Raw genomic sequence first — 14,180 nt, forward strand, 5'->3', positions numbered from 1 at the left:
AAAGCAATGAAAACACTAGCAAAAACTGTTAGTACCAGTTTTCAGAACTCTGGAAATTAACCAAAGCCGTGGAACAATCTGGGAACGTTTATTCAAGAAAAAAAGCTGAATCTTGGTCAGGACAGAGAGCTTTGTGGCATTTTAAAGTTTAATATTTTAAAGATTTTATTTAATTATTTGAGAGAGAGAGCATGAACAGAGAGGAGAGGGAGAAGCAGGCTCTCTGCTGAGCAGGGAGCCCGACACTGGGTCTCGATTCCTGGACCCTGAGATCATGACCTGAGCAGAAGGCAGATGCCTCACTGACTGAGCCACCCAAGCACCCCAGCTTTGTGGCATTTTAATCTGCCCCATTCCTCAGCCTCTCTTCTCTGCTCAACAGTAGCCTAAAGAACTAACAACCTGCAACCAAAGTGAAAGGCAACAGTCTGGCTGCCAGCAGAGAATGCAGTCCCATTCCCATCATTGTTTAATCTGGCGTTCCCTGTGTAGTATAAGCCCTGACAGTTATGAGGGTTTTTTCTGTTTTGTTAACACAAGTGCCTGACTTAAGCTTTGGTTGCTGAGGCATCCACTTCAAAGCTGGCTATCAGGCTATCTATCTGGAATTAAAACATTGTCAGCCACATGAGTAGACAAAGATCTCCCTGCACTGAAGCTCCTTGGTTTTGGGGCTGTTGGTTGATTTCAGTAACTGACCATTTGGGCCACTTGTCTTTTCCCTACTCTTTAAATTCTTGCTCTTATGTTTTAAATTTACCAATAGAAATGAGCCCATGAAACCCTATGCTCCGCTTTTGACCCCAATAAAAGCAGAGCCCCAGCGCATTTGCTCCCTCACTTTCTCTCTCCTCACCCCCTCCCCCAACCTGTGTGGCCTCAGTTGTGCTGTGTGATATCCTACTTTTAGAAGTAATGAACCTGTATTTTTCAAAGTTTCCTGAGGGTTGTCGCTGGACAGAATCTTTCAATAAGAACTACAAGGGTCAGTCCTAACATTGAATGGGAAAAAGATGTCTACAGAAGCATCTCCAGAGACTTCTAGCCCATAACATTTCTAATGATAGGCTGAGACCAGCGTAAAACACACTAGAAGACTCCATTCCTGAGGCCTGTCTTTCTTTAACCTAATTCAAAACTCACCCAGTACTATCTTGTCTTGAAGGTATTTGTTGAAAACAATTACAGCAGTTGTTTAAACTTATAGCTGTTTGAGGCAGTTGGCAACAGGGCCAACAATAGGCCAACCAAAAAGCTTAAAAGGAAAGTTTGAGGGGCGCCTGGGTGGTTCAGTTGGTTAAGTGTCTGCCTTTAGCTCAGGTTATGATCTCGGGATTCTGGGATCGAGCCCAACGTCAGGCTCCCTGCTCAGCATGGAGTCCACTTCTCCCTCTCCCTCTGCCCCCCGCTCATATTCTCTCTCTCATAAATAAATAAATAAATAAATAAATAAATAAATAAATAAGAAGGAAAGCTTGGGAATAAGATGTCCATATGGGGCTTTGAAGAACTGACAGTTTCCTGAAAATCTAAAAGGTTATGCTGCACATGTGTAGATAAGTGTGCATTCCTAGCTAGGATTTTATGAATGCTCTGTACAAACTGAGAACATGCTAAGTTGTCACCTTGAGTTAAACTCTTCACAAGCAGGAAGTAAAGACTAAAGCAGTGTGGCAAACAGTCTCGAGTGCCTGAACAGGAAAGCAGAGCCCCTAGGCTAACACTGGGAGCCTTTAGTTCCAGTGTTTAGGAAATCTCTGGGTAGTCTTTAGTTGACCAATAATCTAACTAAGCAGAGACTTCAATGGCCACACACAACAAAGAATTTACTTATAATAGACACAAAACCTCAGAAAATTGGTTCAGGAAAGTAACTAGACCAACAAACAACAGACAGCAAAAATATCAAACCCCAGGGAGGAGGAAGAAGCCGATTTCTGGCACTGCCACATTGTTTTGTATAAAATGCCCAGATTTCAACAAGTTGTGAGACATGCAAAGAAACAAAAAAATATGGCCCACTGACAGGCAGAAAAGTCGTCAATGGAAACTGTCCCTGAAGAAGCACAGATGTTGTACTTCAGTAAACTTTAAATCAACTATCTTGAGTACACTCAAGATCTAAAAGGAAGTGTGGACAAGGAGCAAAAGGAAACCAGGAGGCCCATGTATCACCACATAGAGAATATCAATAAAGAGAAAATAGGTATTTACAGCTGTAAATTTCATTTGGAGCACTGCTTTAGTTTCATAAATCGTATGTTGCACCAAAATGCCAGTGGTATGATGGGTGAGTGGGGGTTGAATTTGGGATATTTTTGAAGGTAGAGTACAATAAATTTGTGGAAACATTGAATCTGGGTATGAAATGAGAGAGAAAGCATGAAGACACTGAGGATCTTTACAGAAGCAATATGGTTTATGGTGGTACTGTTCAATGAGATGGGGAACACTGGGGAAATCAGTTTTATGGGTAGAAATCAAGGGTTTTATTTGGGGCATTTTAAGATTTAGGTGATTATTAGATGTGAGTCTGGATGATATAACCTTGGTAAGAGAGCCCCAGAGGAAATCCCCTAGAGACTCCAATATTTAGAGATTAGATGAAAAGAGCCAACAAAGGAGGTTGAAAAGGAAAAGCCAGTGGGGTATCAGGAGAATCATGGGACTGTGGAGTCCTAGAAGTCAAGTGAAGAAAATTTTTCAAGAAACAGGATATGATTAACTGTCAAATGTTGATAAATCCTTAATATGAGGACTTAGAACCGATCGTTAGATTTGGCAAGGTGAAGGTTGTTCCAAAAGAGTGGAGGAGGCAAAAACCTTCTAGGTGTGGGAAGTGAGAAAATGAAGATAGTAAGTCTACACTACACCTTTGAGGGGAGTGTGGTAGTGAGTCTCTGAAGTACGTACTCTCCCCTAATTCCCTGACTTGGTATTCACACCCCTGTGTAAGCCTCTCCCCTCAAGTTCCGGCTGGATATAGTGACTCACTCCTAAGAATAGAATGCGGCAGAAGTGATAGGGTGTCACTTCTGAGCAGGAAGATTAATTTACATAAAGGCTGTAGCTTCTTTCTTGGCTTTTCTCTTTCTCTGTCTCTCTGAACACTGGTGCTGGGAGAAGCGAGCTGCCATTCCAACTCTGGAGAGGACCAAGTAGTGTGGCAAGGAACTAAGGACTGCACTCCAATAGCCCACGAGAAACAAGGCCTCCCAACAACTTGGTGAGTGAACTTGGAAATGAATCCTTCAGCTCTGTTGGTGGTGGGACTGCAGCCCTGGCTAGCAGCTTGATCACAGCCTCATGAGAGAACCTGAGCTATAGTCACCAACTAAGTTGCTCCCAACTTCCTGATCCAGATGAACCATGAGATAAATCCATGTCATTTCTAGCTACTAAGTTTTGGGAAATTTGTTACACAGCCCTAGATAACTAATACAGGTGGGGGGAGGAGTGTGGAGAGTAGTTATATAGTCTAAAAAGGGTTTCTTTGGGTGGTTGTATAGTCTAAGAAGAGTTTTTTGTTTTTGTTTTTTTTTAACAGGGAGATTTCATAGCATGTTTGTTTTCTCTGCTTGTCATAGAGCACTCTCATCTGCATATAATGACACAGTAGAGAGGGGTGCTGATTGTAAGCCTTGCACAGGGGTCCAGGACAAGTGTGCAAAGGTTGCTGTTACATAGGAAAAAAGGATGAGGCAGTGTGTGTACAATGTAATTGGGTTAGTATATCTGATGGTAGGTAAATTCTCTTCTGGTTGCTTCTATTTTCTCAGTAAAAGAAGGGAGGTCACCACCTAAGAATGAGTAGAGAAAATGAAACTAATGATAAGTAATTTCTTTTAACAATTAACCTATGGTATAAAGACAGTTCATTGGATTTGAGAACAATAAAACTGTTGCCAGTACAAAGTAACTATGATTTCTCTCAGCTGTCCTCAAAATGTTCCTTTAAGCTTTTACATCTCCCATCCTTTTCCCTAAATGACATAAAGATCTAATAAATATAAGCTTCCCCGCAGCCAAATACAATGGCTGTAGAAATTCCTGGGAAGTCTTCTTTGGAGCATCTCTCCATGAGGACCATATGCACAGACAAATAGTACTGAGAAGAATATGCATTTGAGGGTGCCATAGGTGGACTTGGGGGCGCTTAGACCTCACACAATTGAGGCGATCACTGGGACTGGGACTGGAATTTCATGAGCTATGAAATCTGTGTACACTTGAGTCTGGTCAGGGTAATTTGAACTAAGGAAACTGGTCTCAGAACTGGAGAGCAGAAAGTGGGCTGGGAGCTCAGCTAAGGATTAGCAAGGGTTACAAAATAATGAAAAAATTAGAAATCCACAAATACAAAAGCAAAAGCGTCTAAGAAGCTACACATATAATGAGGCTTGGAATTGACATTCTAATAGCCCCATCATTGATAAATGAATAAATAAAATATGCCATAATTCCAATCCACTGAGAAGTTCTCAGAAGCATGATTAATAGGAATTGAACAGTAATTCAGCAAACTCATACTGCAAATAGCTTCAAAGTATAATCAATTTTGATGCTCAAGGTCTAACTATTATCTCTGAAAAGTTTACAATGAGTCACTTTCACTTTGCCAGTGTTGGTGGGAAACATTTCAGATATGAGTCCACATATTTGGAAGCCAATCTGAAATAGAGGCTCCAGAGTAGCTCAACAATAACAGCAGTTGAGCTGACTTGACTATATGAACCAAAAATGTATTCCCCTTTCTAAGCTAAATCATAGCTTGAGCCCAGTGGCTGATGAATCTTCTAGCCTCATCTCACATTTATTTTTCCCTTGTCTATGCAGTGCACCTGGAAATCTTTCTGCTTATGTATAGTGTGAGGTTTCTGAAGTTAATGTCTACATAATGGACACAATCCTCATAAAGATCAATTTAGTCCCACCAACTAGAAGTAAGGGGAGTACCTTTATAGAAGGAGTGTTGTGCTTGTAGGGCACCATGGCCCAATAGATCTCTTCCTCCTCTAAAGTCCCACAGTATTTTATTTAATCTCTCTTTGGCTTTTATCATATCTGCCCACTTTGTAGTTATTTGTGGGTGTGAGTAATGAACTTAGAGAACCTTGAAGGTATATATTACCTCATATTCATCATCAAATATGGTAGTTATTATAGCTAATAACCAAAATATTTCTGATTCTCCTTCCAGAAATGGTAGGAAGTGGGTGACACTTCCCTGTCCAGCCTCTAAGTTACATTGAAGGTAAAAGAGAATTCCCAAACTATTAGAACTACCTGAAGAGTTCAAAAAAGTTGCTTAACACAAGTCAACATAAAAACCCATAGCATTTCTCTAGATCAATAATAACCAATTAGAAAATACAGTAGAGAATAAGATGCAATTTATAATAGTAGGTACCACTGTAAAGCATCTGAAACTTAATCTAATCACAAAACACAAAATCTAATGAAGAAAATTTAAATGTTTACAAAGGACTTTGAAGAATGCCTGAATAAATAGAAGTAAATAAAATCTTTTTGTATTCATTTCTACCCGAAATGGTCTACAGCTTTGATGCAATTACAACAAAAATCCCACTGTATTTTGGGAGTAATTGGGCATACAGACTCTAAAATGTATAGGAGAAAGTGAATATCCACAAATAACCAATATAATTCTAAAAAATAAGACCAAAGAAGGGTCTTGCCCTACACAATTTTAAAATATATTACAAAGTTGTATCAAATCAAGGACAGATTATTTAATAAGTGGTAATTAGAAAAACGGACTTAACCATATTGAGAAAATGAAATGAAACCTGTGCCTGTCATCATGTACAAAAAGCCCCCAATGGAAGGCAAAGTTGCAACTTTATTGGAAGAAAATATAGAAGATCCATTTGTTGTTGGCTTTCAAGAGGATTCCTTAAGATACAGCAAGCACAAAATATAATGGGAAGAGTTACACTTGACCACATCAGAAGTCAAGGCACAGTTCATTAGAAGACACCACAAAGAAAGACGAGGGACATATTAGGGGAAAATCATTCGCAATGTCAAAAACACAAACAGATTAATATTTGGAACAGTATATCTCAATCCTTTCAGATCTAATGGTCTCTTTTAAAAAACTGTTGTGTAACCACCTTATATTACCCCAAAATAAAACTTGTAGATAATATTATCTACTAACACACATAATTAAAAATAAGTATTACAATGTCCTAATTGTCATATCAAAAGAAATAAAAGGATAAGAGTTATGTGTTTCAAAAGGGCCAAATATGTTAGAAGACATAGGAAGTAGAGAGATAGTTGCACACAGACATAGAATCACTAGGAATGGTACAGCTACAAATGTAAATTAATGTATGTTTTATTGTAAGTAAACTAGGCATGTTTTATTGGAGTCACAAATTCTTGAGCCTTGTTGCCATTGGTTACCTGCCTTTCCAAAATGATAAGCGAACCTAGGTAATCATTCAAATGAAAGAGAGTTGCATTCCTGAACAAGATTCAGGACTACTGGGATCCCTGGGTGGCGCAGCGGTTTGGCGCCTGCCTTTGGCCCAGGGCGCGATCCTGGAGACCCGGGATCGAATCCCAGGTCGGGCTCCCGGTGCATGGAGCCTGCTTCTCCCTCTGTCCGTGTCTCTGCCTCTCTCTCTCTGACTATCATAAATAAATAAAAAATTAAAAAAAAAAGATTCAGGACTACTTTGTGCTTTAAATGATCTGAACTCAGAATCTACTGTGTTTCATATACAAACAGATCTGTCATCTCCTTAAGTATCTGACAAGACATTTGAAAGTTAGGAGAGGAAAAAAAAAAGAAAAAAAAAAGAAGTTAGGAGAGATAGGGCAGCCCGGGTGGCTCAGTGATTTAGCACCACCTTCAGTCCAGGGCCTGATCCTGGAGACCTGGGATCAAGTCCCACGTCAGGCTCCCTGCACGGAGCCTGCTTCTCCCTCTGCCTGTGTCTCTGCCTCTCTCTCTCTCTCTGTGTCTCTCATGAATAAATGAATAAAATCTTTTAAAAAAAAAGAAAGTTAGGAGGGATAAAGGAATATTTTGTGTGTGTAAGATGTCTAACATTCCTGGCCCTCACTCCCTAAAACCCAATAATACCCTCTGACCATTGGGATAACTAAACACGCCCCCACTAATTTCCAAAATGTCCTCTTGAAAGGAATACTATCTCCACTGAGAATAGTTAGTCTAGATATATAAGAAACTTGTACAAGTCAGCAAGACAAATGGACTCTGCAGTATAGAAAACTGGGTAAAGATTATGAAAAGGTGGTTCACAGAAAGGCAGCATGATGCACAATAAATGTATGAAGGGATGATCAGTTTCACTAGTAATTAGAAATATGGGTGACAGACACTGAGGAGGGCATTTGATGGGATGAGCACTGGGTGTTAATACTATATGTTGGCAAATCGAACTTCAATAAAAATATATATCTAAAAAAAGTAATCAGAAATATGTGAGATGAAACAGCAACATTATTTTGCTTTATGCTCACAGCCCAAACTTCAAAAAATGGATACTATACAGTGCTAGAAAAGATATGCATAATCAGGAATCTTCACGTATGCTTGATGGAAATGTAAACTGATGGCAGCTATTATAAAAAGATATTTGGAAGTTTCTAGCAAAAACAGAAATGTGAATTTCCCAGGACCCAGGATTTCCACTCCTGAGTATTGGGCCCAGAGAAATTACTGTCTAGGCACACAAACACACATAAAAGTATGTTCATGGTAGCAGTGTTAGTAACATAGAAGTATTAGATGCCATCTAAATGCAAGTAGAGAAATGCATAAAGTAAGGTATGTGCAGACGATGGAATATTATATGGTAGTAAAAAATGGAATCGGTGTAGGTTTCAACAGCATAATGTTGAGTGAAAAGAAAAGGAAAGGAAAAGAGTTAAGATGTGTAACCCAATATCATTTGTGTAATGATAACACCAAAATTAGACATTGCTGGAGATACTTATTGCATGTACATTAATGGTCTGGAAGGCTGATTGAAAAGGGCCGTGTGTATTCAAGATGAAATCAAATGAAACCGTGTGTTAGTTTAAAGTCCCTTTTGCATTTTGAGGTTGAGAGATAGGGGAAGAAACGGGGGAGGTAGTGCTTGGAGAATTGGAGGCAATAGACACATTCTGAAAAGCAGAGATTGTACGGAAAGATGAGTCATCAGTAGACAAACCACTGCATTCCCAGGGAAGTCTATTAGTAACTATTCTCTCGAAGTCCACAAAGGAAAAGCTAGAGGAGTCCACATCAGAATGACAACAATATATTCACATAATTTTGCAGGAAATCATGATGGTGTCAGAAATTGACAGTCTTTTTCTTTGGTTTCATCTCCATTGAAAGCAGAGCCAAAAAGTCAGATTTTATGAAGCTGAGATTTATCTGCTGCTTAAGTGCCTAACAAGACACTAAATGCCAGAAGATTTTTTTGAAAGAATTACGAAATCATTTTTTAGTTTCTTCTAGATATTGTCAAAGCTTAAGAAGCATAGGCCTTAGGGAGTTTGAAGGATTGACAGGTCTATGATGGTAGCACAGGGGTTGAGGGAGTCTGTTTCAGTCCAAATGGACTTATTAGGAAAAGTACCACCACTCTCCTAAGTTGATCATGTATTTATATTAGCTGCTGTCATTGCTCATGGTCAGCCCATTATGCTTGATTAACACAAATTAATCTCAATACCAATTTTCTTGTATGTAGAGTGACTCATCCCTAATGGTTGTGATTTTGTGTAATTACCAAATAGACTTAAAAAAAAAAGATATGAGCTAAATTTATAGCTAAGGGGTAGCACAAGTAGTCACTGCTCTAATCTCTTCTTGCTTCACAGAAAGAAAATAGTTGCTCCACAAATGAGTAGAGGATTTTGTTATCATATGCTATCCAGAATAGTATCCTCTGTAGCTTGTGTATGGTACATTTCATTATCTCACAAAAGCACTGGAAAGAGTGATTGTGAGACTCTGCTGTATGATCCCAGGTTACATATATAATTTTAATAAATCTTTGTTTTCTATAAAATAAGAAATCAGCAGGGCACCTGGCTGGCTCAGTTGGTGGAGCACACAACTCTTGATCTCATTCATGCTTGTGTGTTTGAGCCCCATGTTGGGTGTAGAGATTATTTTTTTAAAATCTCAAAAAAAAAAAAAAAGAAATTAGATGATCTCTAAGCTTGCTTCAAGCTAAAAAAAAAATCTGACACTGGCTTTCAGGATTTTCCAGATTTGTTAATTTGGGTGAGAATAATTCAAAGACACACATAAAACTGAATCACAACCCTTCTCTAGAGGTACATCATTATTTTTGAATGGTAATCTTCCCATTTTAAAATTTGCTCCATTTTTTAAGACAAAACTGCATACTTAATGATGCATACACAGGGTAACAAATAGAAGGTACTGAAATTAAAAGCAAATATGCAATTCAAAGGAAGTTTTTTTTTGAGGTGTCAAAGCAAGTTATATTAGGAGAAAATTGAAATGACCTTCTAAGAGAGCCTCACTTCCTAATCTCTATAAAAGCTACATGTAACAAGATGTATCAGTCCATCCATTTTAATACCGCTTTAGCAAGAACATTTAAAGACTGTTTTTACCAACACGTGATATGTTAGAAATGAGATCTATGTACAGTTGTTATTTTCTTGCGCTGACCTTAATTTCCCTGTAGGTGTCATCCACCTTGCAGAGTGATTTTACCCCAAGCACATTAACAACTACAGGGAGTCTGAAAAGCCTGCAAGCCAAAAGGGCAGAACTGATTCCAGAGCCTTCTATTTGAGCTCTTAATAATATTCCCTTTCCGAAAAAGACCTAAGTCACAATTGTGAAAACCAGGGCCCAAGTAACCTCTGCCTTTAGATGTGACAGAGCTTGTTGCACCCAGAACCCAGTCCCTGCCTGTCATATTCCTTCCTTCTGTATCCGGGAGTAGGTTACATGTCCTGTTTCAGAGATGTGGGAGAAATACAAAAAATAAAACCTTTTGTCCAAAATGTCCAGAATCCTTGACCAGCTTCCTAGAGTGACCAGGAAGCAGAAGGAATTACTGATCTCTGAAGGAATGTTATGAAAGAGAAAATACCTACTTAAGATACCATCACATATATGACAGCGAAATTGTAAATCCACCGTAATAATTTTTCCTGTAACTTTCAGCTTTAAAATGACTTCAGACTCTGGAAAGAGTTTCTACGACTTATAAGACTGATTGAGCTCTGAGAAAAAAGATCAGTGCCCCATCAGTGTTCTCCCTAATGCAACAGAGCAGCCTCATGTGCCTGCAGGAAAACAAGAACTAAAGATTGGGTCAAGTCATTAAATCCCAGGGTCTGCCTAGGATGCGAAGATTGAATAGATCACCAACCATTCCAAGCTGGGAAACCAAACAGTTATAGCTTCAGGGTCAAGTTGAGCCAGAAGTGAAGTAGACCTAATGGGTAGTCTAGGCAAGATGCCCTGTGGAAAGGAGTGTGGACTATTATGGGGCTTGAGAGAGCCCCCGAGCTGCCAGTCCACAAGGAAACTGTGAACTCAGTGCTACAACTGCAAACATTTTAATTCAACCACAACAGTGACAACTTGAAAGAAGCCTCTCGGCTTCAAATGAGAATGCAGCTTGCCCCAAATCTTGATTTTAGCTGATAAACCTCAAAGCACAGAGTTGTGCCTGAATTTCTGACAGAACTGTGAGCTAATAATTGGCTGTTGAATTAAGGGAATAAGTTTGTCGTCGTTTGTTAGGCAACAATAGAAAAATGATAATCAGCAGACACCTGGGAAACTGGAACTATCTGTCATCAACTGTAAGACAGATGTGTTCACTGTGCTTAAAGGAATTAAAGAAAAGCTTTAAAAGGTCAGTGGGAAGCAAGAACCCATGAAATTTATCACAGATTCCTGCCATCATCTATGGTAGGGTCATAAGGATCTGATTGACTCTCCTGATTTAAGCAACTAGAAAACTTGATAAAATACATGCACCAGTTGCTTTCAGGCTGGACAGCAGGCAGCACAGGCCTATTATCTCAAAGAGAAGAGAAATAAATGAGATGATCCCTCCAATTCCCTCAACCTATTGCCAGGAGGCGTTTCCAAGCTACGGTGCAGAGGAAGGGGGGAATGGAGTGCAAAGACAAAGATCAAGATTTAGGAAGGCCGATGCTGCTGGTAATCATGGAGCAGAGCCCCAGAGAGGAGAAAACTGCAGACAGAAGACTCCAGAGATCTGCCGATGTGTTCCCTTGAGCCTTTGGCTGATTACTCCTGTGCATGCATGAGAGGAAACTGCCAGACTCAGGAAATAGAATCTCTGTGAAGCACTAGGCCGAGCAATTTCCAGAGGTCCCAGAGGGCTGAGAATATTTTGTGCTCCTACCAGTCAGAGCGGAAAAACGTCATAACACACAGTGCATGGGGTAGAGTTGTCAGAAGGATAACACCACGGTAGAGGAGATAGATCAGATCTTGAGTAAAGAATACTCTAAGAAGGCTCAAAGGCTCCTAAAATGTTGGTCTTAGCAAAGACTTTTTGGATATGATGACAAAAGTGCAGGCCACAAAGGCAAAAATAAACAAGTAGGGGCTACAGCAAATGAAAAAGCTTCTGCACAACAAAAGAAACAATCAGCAAAGCAAAATAAACGACCTGTGGAATGGGGGGAAATGTTTGTAAACTATCTATCTGATAAGGTGTTAATATCCAAATTATGTAAGGAACTCAAACAACTCCATAGCAAAACAAAACAAAACAACCCAACAATCAGATTTAAAAACGGGCAAAGGACTTGAATAGATATATTTCCAAAGAAGATATACTACTGATACTACGGCTACTAGGCACATGAGAAGATGCTCAACATGGCTCATCATCAGGAAAATACAAATCAAAATCATGATGAGATACCACCTCACACCAGTTAGAATGGCGATCATCAAAAAAGAACTGTTGGCAAGGTTGTGGAGAAAAGGGAACCCTGATGCGCTGTTGGTGGGAACATAAATTGGTACAGTTGCTAAGGAAAACAGTACGGAGGTTCCTTAAAAAATTAAAAATAGAACTACCATAAGATCCAGCCACCCCACTTCTGGGTATATATCCAAAGAAGATTAAAACATACCCCCATATTCATTGTGGCATTATTCACAACAGCCAAGACATGGAAACAACCTAAGTGTCCATCACTAGATAAATGGATAAAGACAGTGTGAGATATGGATATATATATATATATATATGTATATATATTCCTATATATATATATATATACATACATACACACACACACACACACACACACACCCAGGCACCCCAAAAAGGGCTTTTCTTTCTTTCCTTTTTTTTTTAAGATTTTACTTATTTATTCATGAGAGACAGGGAGAGTCAGAGACCTAGGTGGAGAGAGAAGCAGGATCCCTTCAGGGAGCCCAATGCAGGACTCGATCCCAGGACCCCAGGATCACGACCTGAGCCTAAGGCAGACAGTCAACCACTGAGCCACCCAGGCGTCCTTCTTTTTTTTTTTTTTAAGAAGGGTATTTCTTTCTTTAAAAGATTTTATTTATTTATTCATGAGAGACACACAGAGAGAGGCAAAGACATAGGCAGAGGGAGAAGCAGGCTCCATGCAGGAATCCCAATGCGGGACTTGATCCTGGGACTCCAGGATCATGACCTGAGCCAAAGGCAGATGTTCAACCGCTGAGCTACCCAGGCTTCCCAAGAAGGGTATTTCTTAATGATAATAAATAATACATCAGGAGGACAGAAGAATGCCAATTCTGAATGTGCCTGAAAAGCAGCCAAAAAAGTTAATGAAACAAATTTGACTATATATTAAAGAGAGAAAATATAAACCCATAAACATAATCAGAGATTTTAAAACATCTTTTCTGAATAACTAATAAAACTAGATAGAAAATAAGTAAGTATATAGAAGATCTGAAGAACACTATCAACCACCTTAACCTAAATTGACATTTATAGAATTAAACACCAAACAACTGCAAAATAGGCATTCTCTTTACATGTATATGGAATGTATACCGAGATAGACCATATTCAGGGACACAGACCAAGTTTCAATAAATTTCAGAAAAGTTTGAAACTTTACAGAGCATGTTTCTAATTAAAATGAAATTATATTAGGGATGCATAGGTAGCTCATTCGGTTAAGGACCTACTTGGGCTCAGGTCATGATCCTGGGGTCCTGGGATCGAGTAACATTCTCTGATGAGCAGGGAGGCTGTTTCTTCTCCCTCTGCCCTTCTCCCTCCCCATCCTGAGCTTGTGCGCTCTCTCTCTCTCTCTTTCAAATAAATAAATAAAATATTTTTTAAGAAAAGAAAAGGGGGAACACCTGGGTGGTTCAGCGGTTGAGCATCTGCCTTTGGCTCAGGGCATGATCCTGGAGTCCCAGGATCGAGTGCCACATTGGGATCCCTGCATGGAGCCTGCTTCTCCCTCTGCCTGTATCTCTGCCTCTCTCTTCCTGTGTCTCTCATGAATAAATAAATAAAATATTTAAAGAGAAAAAAAGGGGGCACCTGGGTGGCTCAGTGACTGAGCATCTGCCTTTGGCTCAGGTTGTGATCCCAGGGTCCTGGGATCAAGTCCCGCTTCGGGCTCCCTCCTGCCAGCCTGCTTCTCCCTCTGCCTAAGTCTCTGCCTCTCTCTCTGTCTCTCATGAATAAATAAAATCTTTAAAGAAATAAAAATTAGGGGATCCCTGGGTGGCGCAGCGGTTTGGCGACTGACTTTGGCCCAGGGCGCGATCCTGGAGACCCGGGATCGGGTCCCACGTCGGGCTCCTGGTGCATGGAGCCTGCTTGTGTCTCTGCCTCTCTCTCTCTCTCTATGTGTGTGACTATCATAAATAAATAAAAAATTTAAAAAAAAGAAATAAAAATTAAGAAAAGAAAATACATATGACTTAATGAAATTATCCTAGCAATGTAGTAAGATAAACATAATTCCATGTAATTCACAATTTAACAGAAAATAAGATCAAATATTGAAGAATTATATTTCATAAAAATTAAAAATTTCTCCTCCTCAGAAGATATCATTAAGAAATGAATAGGCAGGGATCCCTGGGTGGCGCAGCGGTTTGGCGCCTGCCTTTGGCCCAGGGC

General features: G+C 39.6%; 1 long non-coding RNA gene across 1 annotated transcript in view; it reads left to right on the forward strand.

Annotated features, from left to right (window-relative positions):
- The first annotated feature begins 3,075 nt into the window (after window positions 1-3,075).
- Window positions 3,076-14,180, forward strand: part of LOC140628655 (uncharacterized) — a 100,542-nt gene continuing 89,437 nt past the window's right edge. The window contains exon 1 of the long non-coding RNA XR_012026679.1: window positions 3,076-3,226. This is a non-coding gene — a long non-coding RNA (uncharacterized lncRNA). The remainder of the gene's footprint in view (window positions 3,227-14,180) is intronic.

Source organism: Canis lupus, chromosome X (assembly GCF_048164855.1).
Source record: "Canis lupus baileyi chromosome X, mCanLup2.hap1, whole genome shotgun sequence".
In the NCBI taxonomy this organism is placed as follows: Eukaryota; Metazoa; Chordata; class Mammalia; order Carnivora; family Canidae; genus Canis; species Canis lupus.